This window comes from Lolium perenne, chromosome 6 (genome assembly GCF_019359855.2).
Source record: "Lolium perenne isolate Kyuss_39 chromosome 6, Kyuss_2.0, whole genome shotgun sequence".
NCBI classification, from domain to species: domain Eukaryota; kingdom Viridiplantae; phylum Streptophyta; class Magnoliopsida; order Poales; family Poaceae; genus Lolium; species Lolium perenne.
In genome coordinates, this window is record NC_067249.2 from 197,986,933 (window position 1) to 198,006,650 (window position 19,718).

The 19,718-nt window shown below is 41.2% G+C and overlaps 1 long non-coding RNA gene across 1 annotated transcript; it reads left to right on the plus strand.

The window, feature by feature from the left end:
- The first annotated feature begins 14,505 nt into the window (after positions 1-14,505).
- LOC127306458 (uncharacterized) lies at positions 14,506-16,629 on the plus strand. The gene is made up of 3 exons (XR_011747546.1): positions 14,506-15,259; positions 15,350-15,424; positions 15,860-16,629. It is a non-coding gene; the product is annotated as an uncharacterized lncRNA (long non-coding RNA).
- Positions 16,630-19,718: the final 3,089 nt, after the last annotated feature.

The following is a 19,718-nucleotide window of genomic DNA, read 5'->3' on the forward strand; positions in this document are numbered from 1 at the left end:
GCCGCTGCAATCTCGTCTGCTAAACTTTTCCTATTCTCACGTGGTGACGATTTTTCCTCGTCCTTCGTCTTCGCTTTCCAGAAGGTGAGTATCCCGGCGTGGGCGCCTTTCCACCGCGCGCACGAGGCCGGAGGAGACGGCTCAGCGGATGCTTTTCCGTTCTTCGCTCTGCAGCGATCAGAATTCAGAAATGAGAACGCACCGCGGTAACTCTGATGTCTACGGCCGTGATGGTAGCGGTAGATTTTTAATGTAATAGTGTGACGCCGCTTGTTCATGCTCTTTTTTTTTGTGGAGAACTTCTTGCTCTTTTAGATGAGCCTTTGTTCTTGTTGAGGTAGCAGATCAGTAGCAGCCTGTTAATCCAGTTCAGACTTGGACATCAAACGAGGCCCAGGTTCGTGTTAGTTAGGCCGAATCGTGTAGACTCATGCATGTCTTCGGCCCAATTCTGCTTTCGCCTTCAAAATGGTTTTACCTTTGGTCAGGGATCCTTTTATCAAGTTTATTTTCTCAAAGGTAGGGTCATGCGGCCCCTGCTGATTTTCGATAAAAGGAGCTACTGATTTTTCGATAAAGCGATATTTTGGTTCTAGGTGAAGTCAGAGGCGGAGAATATCATAATAGTCGGATTTGGAGTACTAATCTATGCGCTGGTGAGATACTTGCTTGGTGTTCTGGGCTTGCAGCAGCAATATGAAAGAGGGAGCGGCACATGCGGAGTTCAGAGTCCTGCCTTTCAAGATGAAAATTCAAGATCTAATCTTAATTGGATGTGTCTGGCAATAACCTTGTTGAAGGCATTGTTTCGAAAGCGCAGACTATCTTCAGGATAAAAACCTAAGATCTTTGATCGAGCGACGACGGCGCTGGTGCGTTGTTCCCTTCTTGGAGTCGTCGCTTTTGAAGAGACTGAAGTTCAGGTGTTGTCATGGTATTAGTTGTATTGTTGTTGCTAGGGCTAGAATGATGTGAGGGACTCTTTTTTTAGTTTCTTTTTTTCTTAGCTGTGTGCATCCGTATTGCCATTAAGGTGATGCGCTGTTGCAGAGGCTAGATGTAATTGGTATCTTCTGATATTAATATATTTTCTTTATAAAAAAGCTAGGTTGTGCAACTACCATTTTTTTTATAATAACGTGAGCTTCTATTGACTTAAACGCTACACCAAGATAATATGTAGAGATGGCCTTTGCATAAAAAAAAATTTGAAAAAAAATTGGCACTTTATTGGTCACATCAAGGCGTAAAGTTTCTGAAGTAATAAAAAGCTCTAGAGAGCGTGCTAAAATGTGTGCCGACTCATTACACTGATGATGAACATGAGAAACAGAGAACTCGTTAAATCCAGTAGTGATGGTCTTGATGTCTTGCACGACCACGCCCACATAGCTCCTGTCATGCACCTGAGAATTAATGCGTTGGACCAACGAAAGTCAGTCTAAAACTACCCGAATCTTGTTGAAACCTTCATCGGAAGCTAAGGAGATAACGCAGCGCACCGCTAACGCTTCTGCTAACTCAGGCGCCATAACCCCATCAAGAAGCTCGCTGCAGCTAGCTAAGCACGTATCGAGAGGTGGTTCCGAATTACGACGCCAACTCCTGCATCAACATTGATATGAACGTTGTCTTCACGCGGCGGATTCCATCGGATACATACATTCGAAGAAATAGTAAACAGAAGAACGTATATTTAAAAAAGAAAATAAAGCAACTAAGGTGCTGGAGATCGTCCGATTCGAGACTATACGGTATCATCTAAAGGTATAAACGATGCCCCCCATAGGGGGCCTCACAGCGATCTGAGCTACTGACCATCGGATCGGGATCCTTCAGTGCATCTTGGCCATTCATTTTCGTTCCTTTGCTTTCACCGCACTATATAAAAAGGGTTTCCAAGGTGAAAACCCTAGCCGCCTCTCACCTCTTCCCCCAATCCTCGCGTGACGACTCTGCCCCAATACCTGTGCGTCTCTCTCCTCCAATCCTCTTCCTTGTCTCTGCCTCCATCGAGCCGCCGCCGCCTCGTCTTCTTGTCGACATCGCCGAGCGGCAGTCATGGCCAACAGCCGCCTCGCCACTCGAGCAGCAGCACGCCATGGTATGGAACAAAGGAGGAGCAGGTCTGTGCGCCGCCGCGCTGGAAGGAGACGTCGCCGCGCCGTCCTCGTCCCCCGGCGGCCGGGGCATCCATCGGCACGCAGGAGGCACAGGGGCAGAGGAGGAGGCCCGCATCCTCTTCCCCGGGCGACCAGCCCGCGTCCTCGTCCCCGGGTGACCGGCCCGCTGGGATCCGTTCGTGACGTCGCTGTCGTCCTGAACCTTGGCGTGCCAAGCTCCATCGTCTCCATCCAGGGCTCCTCTCCAATCTCCATCAAGCACACGCCGGGCCAAGTTTTCTCCATCAAGAAAAGGTCTGGCGGCTGGCTAGGGTTGCGCCGCCCCTGTGCCCCGCCCATCGGCCGGCGGCGAGTGGCCCATCCGTCCATCTCCGGCCTCACCCCTGCCCGCCTCACTCCCGACGACAAGAAGCGAGGCTGCCGATCGACCCGACCTCGAACGGCCATCTGAATCGCACACACACGGTCCCTGACACACCAACGTACATCCCGACGCCAAGCGATTGCAGTGCAGCTAGAGGTACGTGGTTCCGAATCTCTGGCCTCTTCCTCTCTCACGGGCCGATGTGGATCGTCTTTCCTCAATGATTGTTCCCTGAACATATATTGGTTGAAGCAACCGTATTTTGTAACCTGTACATATACCTAATCTCACGGGCTGATGTGCTGGGTATTTTGTAATTTGTATATATCATATTCAGTCACTTTGCCAGGAATTAGGCACAGCTTAGTGCATACTGATTCCTGCATCTAAAGGTGTATATGATGCCCCCATAGGGGGCCTCACAGCGCTTTGAATTTTTGGCCGTCAGATCGAGCTGACGTGGCGCGATCTCGGCCAGCCGTTCGTCCAGGGCACTGAGGCCCTCCCGCAGACCCACTTTTTATCCATGGGTCACTAAAAGCCCTATCGGCCCGACTTCGCTAGCGCTCCACCAATCCCAGGACAGGACGTGGGGTGGTTCTCCCCAATCCCCGCATCGCCTCTCTTCCAGCCCCTGCCGCGCTCTCGTCTCGTCGCCCGCCGCCGCCGCCGGCTCGCGCCCCCACCCCCGCTCCGGCCCCGTTCTCGTCCCCCGCCGCCACGCCTCGAGCCGCCGCCTCGCGCCCCCGCCGCCTCGCCCGTCCTCCTCTCCGTTGTGCCTAGCTCCGTCCTCCTCCATCCTCAACATTGCCGGGAGCAGTGGTGGCCGCCGATTGGAACAGCAGCACCAGCGGTTCACGGGCAGAGCACGACCGGAGGGCGGATGGCGAGATCCCCTCCACCGCTCTCTGGGAAGAGAAGCAGAAGGGGCGTGAGTTTGCGGGAGCAGCGCGCCGCGCGCCGCCCAAGAGAGGAGGAGGAGGAGCGTCCCGCGAGGTGAGCACCAAGGAGTTGCAGCCTTGAGGTACCTCGTGCGCCTCTCCCGGCCATGGTGGCCGCCGTCCTCGTGCGCCTCTCCCGGCCATGGTGGCCGCCGTCACCCACAAGCTTCTCGATATGGGCAAGGAGGCCGAGCAGGAAGCCCTCCAGAGGTCCGCCGGTGCTGGAGGCGGCGACCCAGGAGTTGCAGCGGTGAGGCACCTCTACGCCTCTCCCTGCCATGGTGGTCGCCGTCACTCGCGAGCTGTTCGACATGGAGTCTGCGCCGGCGAGAAGATGCGCGTCGGCGTCTCCAAGCTGAAGGTAATGCCTCTTTCTTCACTTCCATGATGTCCCTTCCCCGCCTCTTCTTCCCCATGACAAGATTGATTCAGTTTCTTTCATATTGCAACTTCGTATCTGAATATTTATGGGTTGTATTTCAGTACTAGATTTGTTGAGGGTGAGCTACACATGCTGATAATGGTGGTGCTGCGGTGAGGATCTGAGGTACTCCTCTTGCAACCATCATCTTCTCTTCGTAAAGATATGAAAGGATGCAATACAAGTAGCACACTGTTTAGTTGTAGCCACTTGCTGATTTATGGATCCTTCTTGCTAATTTGAAATTTGCATAACGCAGGTAAACATAAAAAGTTAGGCTTCTCCGGAATCCTAGCAAACTGTTAAAAATTATAAAATTATAATGCTTATGAACACAAGAATATATCTGGGGATCGATGGGAGATTTAACATGGCTGGCCTCGACGGTTCAGGTTTGTACCCAAAATCACCTCCTTGTATTGTCTGTTTGATTTCTAACTGAGATCCGAGGGCCTAATGTCTTCCACTTGGTGCACTGGGATTAGTTTGATCTATGTACATGCGAGAGGTTGAGGCAATCCTTTGGATTATGGGCATTGGTTTGCATATGGGGTCATTGACATATTTTTTAGTTGAAAATTTCATGGTTTGTTTTGGTCAGTGAGTTGTGATTACTTTACTTCAAAACCTTCTGGTTTTGTTGCAGTGCTGAAGAGAGGAGCAGGTCAGGGAGGATGCAAATCAATGTGGTGAGGACCGGCTGTTGCAGGGATGCTCACGGAAGTGCAGTCATAGGGCTCGGCGGACTAGCATCACTGGTTGGTGGAGGAGAAGAAGGCAAATGTGAGCTTGTACTTATTTATCTTTATCCCAGGTCACGAGTCATCTTCATCTTTTCTCTACCAAAGTAAACATTTATGCAGGTTGATGTGTAGTAATTTGTTTATACTCTTGCTAGATGCTTTATCTTCTAGGTGGATATTCTCACTTGCACTGATTTTCTTCATGGAATGGCAGCTCCTTAATATTGTTGTAACTGCCAATATATCATTTACCTCTACCAAAGTAAACATTTATGCAGGTTGATGTGTAGTAATTTGTTTATACTCTTGCTAGATGCTTTATCTTCTAGGTGGATATTCTCACTTGCACTGATTTTCTTCATGGAATGGCAGCTCCTTAATATTGTTGTAACTGCCAATATATCATTTACCTCTTTTAGATTATTAGATTAGATTTTTTCCTATGTTAGATTCTAATTGTTGTTTGATAATCATGATCTTATTACTTCCTTTTGATGCTATATGCATTTTGTTAATGAGGTGGATATTCTCACTTGCACAGGGCGTTCTTGGAGTTCACTAAGTTTGTGGGGGCGGCACACATCAGCGATCGAGGGCTGCTAGAGATATCATCCATGGCATTGCTTCCAATCTGACCCTCTGTCTTGCTGTGGGGATTGGTCTGGATCATTTACAAGGACATTGTTCGTCCGGTATATAGTCCATCGAACTTGATTTTTTTTCTTCATTATTTTACCATATCAATTTGTATGCCATATTCACATATAATAATGATATAAAAATGCAAACTAGATGTTGTGTTCATCGACCTATCTATTGGCTATTACTGTCATAGTGTAGAAGAAGGATTTGGATACTGTATTTTGTGGTCGGATGTTTTCACCTATGCTATTAAGTTGCTTTGAGAAGAATTTATTGTACATGTCAAGCAATGTGTCAATGGGGCGGTGCGTTGTACTTGTCACGGTGGAGTGCATGCTACTCGACACGGATCTTGTGGCATTACCATCGTAACCGTAGTGCAGTGCGTGCCGCTGAGACGGACGGGTGCAGCGGGGCATGGTCGTCGCCACTCCAGCTCTCATGATCCTCTCCCTACTGATCAAGTGTATGGTTTCTTACACTAAAATACTGGATGATAGAAGACAAGAAAAGGGTTTCTTTTGATTGGTTGTTTGATTCATACATCATTTAGTTTTTCATGATCTTTGAGTCTTAATACTTAATATTACAGCTCATGCAATTTCTCTAAGCTGCAAACCAATATCCATGTATTTTGAGCTGATGATGATTGTACCTGAACATTTTTGCTGCATGTTTCTGGGCCATGTAGTGATAAGGATGAGGTGTGTATTTTATTTTTCATGGAGAAAGATAAGAACAGATCTGTGTTTAGTTTAACACGTATTTTAGTTTTCAAAGATAAGCGAGATATATGTCTCTTTGAATAAAAACTTTCTCATTTGAGTTTTAGAGTGGAAGTTTTGTCTTGCCTGTTCACAACGTGTTGATAAAGTAATAGATTTTTGCTGCTCCTCGAATGATTTACTTCGCAATGCATTGTAATTTAGTGGCTGCATGATTGATGGCTGGCCTTCTCTTTCTAATGCCGGTACACGGTGCTGTCAGATGCTTTGAGCCAATGCCTTCTACTACTATTGGTTTATTGAGGTCCACTGCAGGAAACAAGCAGAAGGAAAGCTTGATGGATATAAGGTTATATTGAGGAGGATCTTACCATATGCAGTAAGATGCTTGCATAACCGTGCAACAGGTTCCTCTTTCAGTTCTTGAGGGTGAATGGAACAAAAGTGTGCAAATGAATTCAGTGACTAATATAAGCTACAGAAGAGGTATAATTAAATGTTCAGACAAAAATCTGTTCAGTTATGGTGGCATGTTTAGCTTTAAGTTTCCCTAAATTTTAACTACCAGAAAAATATTGTATTGGATGGGCTATTGAATTGATGGCAAAGGTCAGATTTTTAAAATTTTCTATTTATGGTGGAAACGCAAAGTGAATCATATACAAGACCATTGCAGCTTTTTAGGGAAAATAATTTGTGTTATAAAATGCAATTCTAGAGTTACTGGTATATATAATTTCTGATGACTGAAATATATAATATTTTGGTTCAGGAAGTTGATTGGTTGCATTGTATAAATATCTTGCTGTAAATTTTAAAATGGTTTTTCCTGCAGGTGCTGATTCTATCAACTGGTTTTTGGTGTCTTGTATATTTAGGTCATTATTTATTTGAGGTCATCCTCCACTATGCCCTTCTCCTCGTGCACATGGCCTCATAGGTCATGAATTAAAATTATTGTTTGTGGTGCATGCCAATAGTATGATCCAGAAATTAATTGAATATTAAGCTCTTGGTTCTGGCTTGTCAATCCATCAGTGTATGCAACATAAGGTATTTCCATTTGATTCTGCAATGCTTGGTCATCATCGGGTTATGGAAGTTTTTGTGTGAGTGATTCTCATGCTCTCTACTCTTATTTGCTCTATGCAGTATAGTATAATGTATACTGGAATAGGTCGTGAGATATGTAGTTATTTTGTATGTCCATATTTTATCTCCATTTTCTTTGTCAATGATTTACACTGTAGTTGGTAATTTTTAGAACCAGTTTAAGGTATTATTTGAAGGCTTGTGCTGCTTTATAATCAAGTTTGACCTTACAATAGAGTTGTTCGTTGTAATGACACTATCATGCAGATGAGTTACCTTGTACTGCTTTATAATCAAGTTTGACCTTACAATAGAGTTGTTCGTTGTAATGACACTATCATGCAGATGAGTTACCTTGTACTGCTTTATAATCAAGTTTGACCTTACATTAGCGTTGTTTGTTATAATGACACTATCATGCAGATGAGTTACCTAGATGAATGGGTGGTGTCGATAAAATATCATTGGTCTCTTGTCCGATGCGGGAGCTCTAATCAAGCTATATATACTTATGTTGTTCTATCAAGAATTAACTGAACAAAGAAATGCAGGTGATGTTATTCCCTACAACCCTGACTTTTTTTCAAATACTTTTGCTGGGTGCATGTCAAGTAAGTGAGCTAATAATTTTTTGTTCTTTAGGGCTCAGAATCTGTGTTGTCCAGAGTGTCCATAGATCAACCTTACAGAAATGCGTTATATATATAGCAACGTTTGCCTGTCATCAAAAATAGAACACCGAATTAGAGGAGAGGGTTGTAGATTAAAGACATGTAGGATTATTCAGTGTAGTTCCCCCCAATATCTAAGTAATATTGTTTGTCTTACAACTCACACCTAGACTATTGCTTCATTCCCTTCTTGTGGCATTTTGTTTCATCTAATCATTTTATTATATCTACCCCTTAAATTACTTGCTCTGATAAGCCAGGGATAGACAATGTTTTGAGCTGTTTCTACTGCTTTTCTGAAAAAACTTTTATTATTTCAGTACATATTCCAATTCTTTGGTTGGTTTGTGTTACAAGAGATGGAAAATGGTTGTTCTTTGGATTCCGGAAGAACTAGACAATGGCATGTTTTTCCAGTTTTCAATCAATAAGAACAGTATCAGTTAAGCTGTGTTCTTATCATTTTACACCTCTGTGTTGGCATTTTTGCTTTTTTTGCTGTGTAGAGACGTTTCCCTTCCACTATTGTCTTTGTGGCTGAATCTATACATGATTTCAACTCTAAAATAGTGTACATTGGGAGTAAAACCTTACTTTCTGGTAGTTATAGTATAGATTAGTTAATTCTACCCACTTAAAAATTTCACCTCTTAAATTCGAATATGATCTCTGTTGGTTTTTCCTAATGATACTTCTGTATTATTCCAGGCCATGGTCTACCTTTCAGTATGACTAATTCTGAAAAGGATATCTTTGGAACGTTGTCTCTTTAGTTTTCTCTGATAGGTATTCACTTAATCTCATTATGTTGGATACTGGTTGCACTGTGCAGAATAAAAGAAAATTATAACCTTGTACTGAATATGTGTGCATCTTTTCTCCTATTTATATGCATATATTACCTATTTGCATCTTGCTATCACTCTCAAAAATCATGCATTGCTTGATTGTGTACTACTATTTTTATTCATGTACTACACATAAGTTGTTACAAAACTAAATAAATACGCATTGGCATGGACTGAGTAATGTAATATGATAGTTATCGGTAATTTGCTCTCTGATAAAATAAAAGATTGTAACCTCGTACCTGCTAATTCAACCAATGTGGCCAACTCCAAGTGCCTATGGCAGTTTTCGATATGATTTGATTTTCCAGGCCTCCTGTGATTGCTTCCAGATGAGATTTGTCGATTACTATGAATTGGTGCATGAATGGCAATTAAGCGGAAAGATGACAGTGTTGATGTTTTTCTTGCTTGGGTGTGTGTTGTCTTGCATCATTTGTTTATTTGCCCACGCTAGCCTAGATTCTGGAATGGCTTGTTGGTGTTTATGCCAAAAAAAATTGTTTCCATGGTTGTACATTAACCGATCATTCTCAGCGAGGCAGTTGACTCTATTTACTCTCTGTCAGGATGTGATTTCCTGGATATTGGTGGTCTCTATTATTGCCGTGTTCAAGGTCAAATGAAGGATTCAGATGTGCTCAATTATGTACACTGAGGTTGGAGGTGTGCACCGAAGGTGTTTGAGTAAATTCCCGAGGTAAGTGGTCATAAGAGTTTCAACCTTAGTTGCATTTGCATATGTTTACTTTTTAGGTCATTACTCATTAGCACCTCCTCTGTTTTAATATATTATTGACAGCTCAACGTCTAATATTTTATTAGCATGGTAAGTGGTTGATTGTTGGTCTCACGCGAGCTGAAACTTTATGATAGTTCAGGAGATCTGAGAGAGCAATCACGAGATGAAGCGGTGCTCAGCTGAAGAAAACCTGGTTGGTTATGAGGCTGCTCAACAGGTTCGAACTCAAACAGTATATTCACTTTACAGTTCCTTCTCCGCCTTCACTTAGAAGGCAATATATTTGGATTTCTCTTCGGAACCATCCAAGCAAGTTGCAGGGGAAGATTAATCTCAAATCAATGAAACATGTCGAGTGCTCCATGTAGTTGTTTGTATTTTGCAATTCTTATTATATGTTTGAACATAATATATTGTCTCAAGTATGCTGCCACTTCATTTAATGTTTTTTAAAACCATGGTGACACTTCTTCGAAGGCTAAGCCAACAGTTAGTTTACAAGAATCAATTTTACGACTTCAAGCACTTAACGAATCTGTAGCTTGCTAGCCCCCCTCTGCCTGGAACTAATCCAATTGGAGCTTGTGTTGTTGTCTCAGCTAGAGGAAGTACTCCGGCTTGCTAGCTTACATGTGCATGTTATAAAGTCGGGCTTTATTTTCTTTACAGGACAATGGATCTCAGCTAGATATATTCAGTATGAGACTGACAAGGCTGAAACTCTGTCATCCAGTGACAAGGTGATACTTCGACGGAAAAGGCCTTATTTTCCAACAATGATTACCATGGAAAACTTTATTAAGCGAGACTCCTATTTCGTGTGTAACTTCGTGTGATTTATCGTAAGATCATCATATCGATTTCATTTTTTGAAACCTAATAAACAAATTATCATTTTCACCTAATTTTTGCATTGCAAAGTGTGGATCAATACGAGTTTCACGGGATCGTGCGCCAAGGCGCACATCTAAATCTAGTAGTTTGCAATGCGTAGAGGGCAAACAAATGCCAGGAAGCAGACCGCTAAGGGTTGTTACTTGAGCATTAGTCTTCTCCCAGATTTTTTCCTATTAGCATATTGATTTTTTTGTGAAAATTAAGAGGACCAGAAGCTACTTGTAAGCATGTATATTTTGCAGCACGTAGTCTAAAAATAAATTTTCATCTAATTCTTTTTGTCTACAGGTTGATAGGTTTACTGCCAGGTTCAGATCCTCCGCTCACGAAATTTGCCCCTTTCACGCAGCATACATCATGGTCATTATTTCTTGGCATTTTTAGTGATGCCCGTTATATTGTACCAGCACAATGGCTATATCCTGCCTGTTTTGATCAATATATGGTAAGTGTTTCTTCGGATTTTTCTTGTCTATTATTTGAGGTATCTTTTTGTTGTCTTTTGATCTAAAGAATCATATCTGGTTTACTACGTCATGCTTTCAGTTTTATGTGACCTGAATATTTTCCCTTTCCTATGCACAAATTATTTAGTTGGTTGAGCTAACCTTTTAGATGATTATATTTAGACATGGAAGCTCTCGGGCATTTCATGTGGCTCTTTATAGCGCAACTCCCCTTTCCTAGCCCCCTGATCGGCATGTGTCTTAGATCTGTTTCTCTTAGCGCCACACTACTATATTCTTCTTGGTTAGAATGATATGTATTTTCACAATTTTATAATTATATAGGGCCAGGTATTTTCCCTCCATGCTTCAAGTTCGAGTTAATGGTCTTGATTATATGGATTATTTCCGTCCATTTAAAGGAACAAAGTTAGCATCTCCTGTCTGATTTTGTAGAAATCTTATAGTACAACTTATGGTATGATTTTTCTCCTTTATTTCTCTTGATCTGTTCCATGTCTTACAATCTGCTCTCCCCTAGGTTTGGAGTTTCCTCGGAAAAAATCGGGTTCCTCGCTCAAGGCTCAAGGAGGTTGAGGCACCGGCGATTCCCTCATAGGAGTTGCTCAATTGAGCCTGAACCCAACGATGGTATCTAGGTAAGGTACCAAACTCCGCCTTTTGTGTTTCTGCACCTCATTTGCTTATTCTTTTGTTTTATGATGAGCTGATCGAATGTATACAATACGCCATTTGTGTTCTCTTCATAATTAACGGAGGGAGTATTTCTAAAGGACTCTCATTTCCTTATGTATGAAAATGCAGACTTGCTTTCAAGATACCTGACTAGGATCTCTTGCTAATGAGGTGCAGCCTTTCCTCTCGCCTGATCATGTACTTTGCATTTATGTTTGTTGCCAGGATGTCCCTTGCTTCAGGCTTTAATACTACATTTTAATATATGTCTCTTTTATTTATCTACAGTTCACGTCTGCCAGCTGCCCCCTCTCCGAAATCTCGCTTCTGCTGCGCCGGGGTACAACGGGAGGCCGGCAGTATTGATGACCGCCCAGGGAAGCGATAGACTGATGCAAGACACATGATATGCTGTATTCTTTTCCTTTTCGTCAACTGATAACTCTTCCGGATAATTATACACTCAACGGGAGCAAAGCAACCCAAAATGTATTTCTCTTCTCATGATATTTACAATATATACATGTACTATTTCCTTTCTTAGTTTTATAATTTCTGGACCTGATATGGAAAAATACACAGCTCATCATATTAGTGTTGATTCTCTGTAGTATCCAGTCTACTAATAGCTTCTCTTTTCTGAAATTTAGCTGGAGTTGTGTTACCCCTCTCTCAGTTATGTGACTAGATTTTACAATATATTCTGTTAGGGAGGTACATGGGCAACACTCACTTCGCTGCTGCTCTGCCTCTGCATCCTCTTCGACTTTCAATAGGAGGATCATGTGCTGCTTGTCTGCTTCCACATTGAGCCAGGGTGAGCAACTTCCTACCACTTGTTCGACAACTCTGTTGTTATTTAGTACCCATATATGAGTTCCATGTGCAATTTATATTAGCTATATCCATATCATGAGATAACTGCTTGCTAATCCACGATTTACTGACTTTGGATTTTACAAGAGGTTAAGAAGATAAGATATGTAACATGTATGAGGTATGCATGAAACTTTTACATTCATTCTTCTACTTTGATTTGGTGTATGACCTGTCTTGAAGCATGGTGGCATTGTTGCCGGCCAACAGAGTGGTCGATTGTGTATGTAGGTCCCCGTGTTTATTTCTACAAATAAAAATGATCCAAATGAAATGGAGTATGCAATCACAAAAACTACAATAAATAATGCACAAAACTATTGATCTCACTACGTAGTGTTCCTGATCTTGATCTCTCTTGTGTATGACCCTTTCTTGGCGTCGTTCTTTCATTTAAAATAAACTTGCAACTTTCTCATTCAAGGTGATTTTTGAAAAAAAACTTCCGCGTGATATACCATGATTGGTCCTGGATTAGACTTATTTTGTTTGTAACTCCAGAATAGGAACAAGGTAATAACACTCCTGATTGAGAATCTCATGGCGTGTCTATTGTTTCTGGATTACACCTTCCCATGTGATGTGACTATTGTTCCCTTGATTGACAATCTCATGCCACACTTTAGAGATTGTTAGTTAAATTTGTATGCAAATATGCAATCTTATACTATCACACACACTTTAGTTTAAAATGCTTAACATAGATATCGAACTGCATTTTTGTATTATTTTTAGTTGTTGTACTATTATTCCTCCTATTTTGTCACCCCAGAAAGATAAAGGGAAGTTTTTGCTGCACAAAGATTCATAAATGGAATACATCATCTCTTAGGTATCTGATTATCTGTGTCCAGGATGCAGTCTAGGTGTTTGAAAACTGAAGTGAAACCTGCTATGTAACGACATTGTTCATATTTTGCAATGCAACTATTCCAGATGCTTTAGATTTCAGAGCATTTGGGTTGTTATGCATGTATGGATGTTTTCTCTTTATGTTGTGCATTTCAACTGTGGTAGTTTGGAGTGCTCATTTATTTAGCTGCAAATACTTGGCAGGTTACGAAAGTAATTAAATATATTCTTCAAAATCAAGATCTGGGCATGCTTCTTTTGTTTGTATCAGCATACATTTGTTCTAATTATATTTTGTTGTGCTTTCTACTGCTTTTAGTGCAGTTTAATTTTATAGAAAGTAAGCACAGTTAAGCATGTTAACCTCTTCTTTTTCTTAGATGCATCTTACATCACTGCAAAATATGATATGGTGTCGAGTGTTGCTCTGTTCTTTCATTCTATGTCAATTGTGGTATATTGCAAAGCTACTCGTTCTTTGGCGTAGCTCCTGAGAGGAGACTTGTGTTCTTCAGTTTCTCAAGATGTTTGTGAGCACCCAGCTCTGATGCCTCATTTAGCTTTCACGTCATCCTATGTTATGGTGGTTAAACCTGTAGTTGGTCATTTTGACAGTCAATATCATTTGCCCGTTGTATGATAATATCATTTGGCCATTTCACTTCCAAACTAAAATCGCTGAATATAAGTTAATTGGTTCATTTCCAAGTATGTGCTCTCTTCCCATCTGGTATTTAGATTGTATGCCTTTTAATTTGAATCATCTCTGATGTGTGCAGATAGGAAATATTTTCAGTCGCTTCTCAGTTCTGAAATTAGCTCCTCTCTTCATGTATTGCCGTGGGACTAATCAAGGACCTGATCATCGAAGGTGGCGGTAAGGCGTGTGAGAAATTAATTATCAGGTGTTAGCTTGGAAAGGCATATGCAAGTGTTGTCTTCGGGAACCCCAAGTTCATTTCCGACAACAAATGTATGATTGAATGTTTACCAGTGAGCTCATAGTTTAACCAATCGGCTTCTTACAAAACCATTATCAAATGTATTTCTCCATCTTTCCTCACCTTTCATGCTTCCCCTCAATTTTTCTTCTCTTTCCCTTTGCTTATTTTATTTGTCCTTTCAGTTTTGCCAGGCTAGGAAATCACTGGTCGTGTCAGGAAATCAGTTTGAAAATCCTCTTGGAAGGTGACCGATGCGCGAGCGTTGCTGCAGAGTAGGTAGTCAAGAAGCATGTTGCGGCCATCGCTGCTGTCACCAGCACGCAACGCTGGAACCAAAACAGACGTGTGGAGCATCATGTGGAGGTCATCGATCGAGCATGGGGATGTCGGCTTTCCTTAGTCTTGGTCATCAAAGCTTGTCTATCGAGCGAGAAGTCATTTAATTATGCAACAGGTTGGTGAAGGATAACCTTGCCGCCACTCATTTTCATGCATGAATCATTCATATAGCAGGCATTGCTCAATTTATTGATAAGTTTCAGTGCGAGAACTGAACCAAGGTTGAAGTATATATCTGCTACAATATAGGCACCAGAAAAAGCAAAACAACTACGAGAAGTATACATAAGTAGAAATAGAAGGTGATCCAATCTGGCTGGCTAGGGCCGGTCTTTGAAATCTTTAGATTAGAAGCTATAATGTTTTGCAAATTTATCCAATACAAATATACAGTTAGGCTATATGTTTTCGTATTTTCAGAAATTGGCTTCTAACTTATGTGGCAATTATATTTAAACATTCATGCTGAAGGATTAGGCATTCTGCTCACTGCCCGATTAATTAATTGGTACCATCTTAAATACAAAATTACAAGTATCTTTATGTTGGATAGTTGTTCTGACAAGAGATGCTTGTGGAGGAATATCGGGGTGACTGCATACTGACACAAGAAGGCTAGAACAATGACTCGAAAATCGGGTATGTTTTCTCTTATGTTGTAATATGGTTGGCACAAGTTGAATGTCAGCACTAGACATTTATTTTTTCTGATATAATTTGTACGCACAGTTTTCTTGGTATAGGCGATGGAAATGTACAAGAGTGCTAAAATAATGGTTGATGGTCTAATTGAGTGAAGATAAAAGACTAAAAAGTTTTGATCTACATGCTACAATCAAGCCATCAGTAGATCAATAGGAAGGTGTGCACTTGAAATTTGTCATGACTTACTTCCAGGTAGGGCTTCTCTCATGTGTCCTGGTGCCTCGTTTTTGCTTCTCTACGGGTTCCTACCAGCAGAACTTCCCTTCTTTCACTTTTTATTAGGTGTTCCCTGCGGCCACTGCCTCGCCCGTGCTCCGGTAATTTTCGCAAAACAACAACTGCCTAGAACACAAATTAGTAAGTTAGCTAACATTCTATGCTAGCTTTGCCAAAAAGAAAAGTACAAATTTGTTAAAACATCTTTACTATTTTGTAGAATAAAGATGTATAGTTTTGAAGAATCAAACATACCCAACTTCTTCCGCATCCTCGGTAACTTAGATGTATAATCAAGAAACAATTTTTTTGAACAATTTCTTGAATTGAACTAACTTTCAGTCATAGCTTAAGCTATCTTAAGGGTACAATAACAAGAAATCATTACGTAAACAGGTTATAGACACTATTATGTTCTGTTACTATCTTTGAATCTTGAAACCAATATTTATGTTTTCTCGAATTTGCTTTCAACAACGATTTGTTATATTATCACGAAGTTTGGTTGTTTATTGACATGCAGAATCTGTCTTAGCATTGTTGGCTGCTTCATCATGTTGGAGTGATTGTTCTCAGGTCTCATCATCTCAACAAATCACATGCAGAAGAGAGAAGAAACTTGGCACAAAGCAAACAATTAAAATTAGAGGGAGATAGGTACAAGTCAAGAAAAAAACCTTGCTGTGTTGTCAAAAAAGGAGAGGCAGCACATCAATAGTGGAACTGTCGGAATGATCCCTAGAGCGAATAGTGGTTGGATTCGTCGAGCAGCCCACATGACAGGCAGTGTCGGCTGCCATCCTCAAGAATACCGTGGTGGCGCATCCAGCTCTGGTTCCGGAGGTTCATTGCCGCCCCGCGGATATTCATCCCCTCTTCGCCCGAGCAGCGGTGGCAGGATGCACTCTCAGCATCTACTGGTTCGTGGCTCTCAGATGCGTGAGCGCTTCCCCAATAAATGGTTGCAGGTCGGACAAGGCTCACATAGTAAGTTGTGTATGTATGCTACGCGACCTGGGCAGAAGGACATGCTAGATGTGATGAATCGGTGGCGCAGGCCATGGGGAGCATTGTAGTGTACTCGATCTGCTTCAATTGTACTCGATCTGCTTGAATTGGGGAAAGATAGTGGCAAGTAGTGTCACGGGAGAGAAAGAAAAAGCTAGAAGGGGATCTGACAGAATGCCTGTGACTATTCGGTGTGGGGGTGTTGCTTCGTGCATGCCCATGGGAGTATCAGGAATAAGCGGTCAGGGCTGTCCTATCACTTCTGTGTAAATTGTGTATGTTATTACTATTTCTTTACTTATTTAAATATAGAAATTACTGTTGGCGTTTTCCTACAATAACTTTGAAAAACAAAGTACTTCCAACTTTTTTATTCAAGAACAAATACTACTCCTTAGTGACGGTAATTTCTGCAGCTATTCTACAATAATTTTCCACGGTGCACTAATGATGATTCTACGGTAGTAATTATTCGGCAGCTTTCTTCAGTGGTGATTGCCTTCCTCTACCGTAACCTCAGGATATTCCTACTGTGACTTCGAGAAAACAAATACTCAGCTATTTAGGGCCTCTTTTATTTGAGAAAAAATACCGCTATGTTCTTCTATTGATTTCTCATGACAGTTCTGTTTCCACAATTTTTTTAAAATGTTTTCATTAATTGTAAATACCTCATTATTTACCACCTCTTTTGTACTCTATATACCACATTATACATACATTATATTAAGGCTTAAGGATTATACACATACTATCTTTTTTTATTGATCTGCTCATACCACTTTTATTGATTGCCTCATACCTTCTTTTATAATCGCCGTATGGTCATCCTAGGGTGTACTCTGTTATGTGTTACCCCTTTTACTCACAAAAAGATATTATGACCTTTTTTATTGATCACCTCACCTCTTTTATTTGGGAAGAAAATATTACTACGTTCTCTTTTTAATCACTTCATGATCACTATATGGGCGTACTCCACTATTCATCTCCTCTTCTTTTATTGATCGTATCATATCTTATTTTGTTGATCGTAAAGTAAATATATACACCAAGAAGTAAACACCACTAGCGCGTATATTATGTTGTATCACGATGCTTTTTCTTCCGTTTGATGTATGAAACACAAAACATATTTACACCATAATTGCAAATTTAGACTACTAATATGTAATATATTTCTCTTCGTTTTCCAAGGCTGTCTCTTTGTTGGCTCCATATCACGAGTAAGTGTCATGGTGGTTGATATAAGGGTTTTATGGACTATTTAACAATACGAAAGAAGGGGCCTCCTCGGCAAGCCACAACTTAGAATTTGAGCATCTGCTTAATTAGTTGCTATATTATTGGTGTTCACCATAAAATTCTATCACTGCGAAACCAAAGTCATTACTACGATTAAGATGAGTTAGTCCCCTACTTATTGTCTGTTGTCTTTTGTACCACCGCTAACACATGTTCTGATTCAATTCGAATTCCACGGGGTTGTGCGCCAAGGCGCACATCTAAATCTAGTATAGAGTAAACACCTCTCTTGTTGCTCGCGCCAACCGATCACAGGCCATGATAAATAGCTTATTCTTCACCCGTTTCAAAAAAGAAAGATAAATAGCTTCTTCTGTGTCGGGTGTTAACTAAAACACTAACAAAATAAAGAACGGATGTGGTCCATGAGTGTATAATCTGCACACTGAAGACAAATATCTCAACACAAATTCATGGTTGGATGTGTGATTTTTATATTCTTATGAATTAATTAACAAATTGCATGCGTGGTGCTAATTAATTCCCATAAAGCAAAGTGCACATTCTGGAAACTAGTTAGTGATTGGTCAGTAGTTAATGGAATATTTTGGGGATTATATACAGTATTAAACTCTATCAGGGCTACTAAATCCATGTGTCAGGATCATCTCTCCTTCACGTGGGACAGTACAATAAAACCAAGGTCTGCCATTTTGCCTAGCGTCAGTGTGGAGTGTATGTTGTGAGTGTTCACAAGTCTCTCATCGTTGAGCCAGGATACTCTATTAGAACAAATTTTATTTGAAATTTTTGAGGTAATGATTGTGTTTGAGTATTCTTTCATGCACCGTGCATGTTCACTGTCACGCCAATTATATCAGAAACTTTCTCACTTCAGCTAGTGTGATCTTAATTGATTCTCACAAATCAAAGTACTATTTTTTCGATAAAGGATGCTTTATTACTTTTGATAAGCAATTACATTCAGCCTCTGCATAACCAGGATGCACACAGCCGTTTATAAGTCTCATGTCCAAGAAGGTGCCAAACTAAAAAAAGATACAGGCGGAATACATATCGGAACGATGAATCATATAGCGCCTAAGGTGTGGATGATGTTTCAATCCGTAGACTATGCTGCCACCCATGTAGGGAAAAGTATCCCTCGCCGTAGCCTCCAACCGTGTACGGACCTCCGTAAACAGGTCTCGATTCTCCATGCGCTGAAGAGGAAACCACAAACGGAGAATACCTGCTGTAGATGACCTGCAACAAAGAGCAAGATTTATTATTAAAAATCTTGTCATTTCTACTCAGCCAAAGCGCCCAGATAACTGCAAGCGCCCCCACCCTAAGAAGCAACTTGAACCTTGAATCTATACCATGAAATCAATTACCAAAGATATTGGCCACACTAGTCGGAGGATACAAGGTAGACGCTACTTGAATGACAGACCAAATAGATCTCGCGAATTGACACTGGAAGGTAAAGGTGTTTAATAGTTTCATCGTGGTGACAAAAAACACATCTAGTACTTCCGTGCCAATTCCGCTTAACAAGATTGTCTTTGGTGAGGATGACACCTCGACGAAGATACCATCCAATTTTTTTATTTTTAATGGTATCTTCATCTTCCAAATTTTCTTATTATTATCAACTGGTAGATCAGACGAAAGTATGGCGTTGTATAAAGATTTGACCGAGAAAGAGTCATCTACATGTAAATTCCATCTAAATTCATCTGGCTCGGGTGATAGATTAATATCCCCCAGCCTATGAATTAAGGTATTCCATGCTAATAACCTTTGTCCTAGCAAAACCCGTCTGAACGTCACATTCGGTGGAGAGGTAGCCATTACTGAGGCAATGGTATCTCCTTTGCGATGAACGATACTATACAACGCAGGATACTGTTCATATAGGGGTGCATTGTCTAACCAAGCGTCTTCCCAGAACCGTATATGTGCTCCATTCTTAATTAAGAAAGTTCCATGACGAAAAAAGACATTTTTTGTCGCCATTAGACCAGCCCAGAAGTGAGAATCCCCGGGTTTCCAAACCACTTGGGATAACGTCTTGGAGCCGATATACTTTCTCCGAAGAATAGTTTGCCAAATCTCATCCTCGGTAAGGAGCTTAAAAAGCCATTTACCCAGCAGGGCTGAATTCTTGACCTCCAAT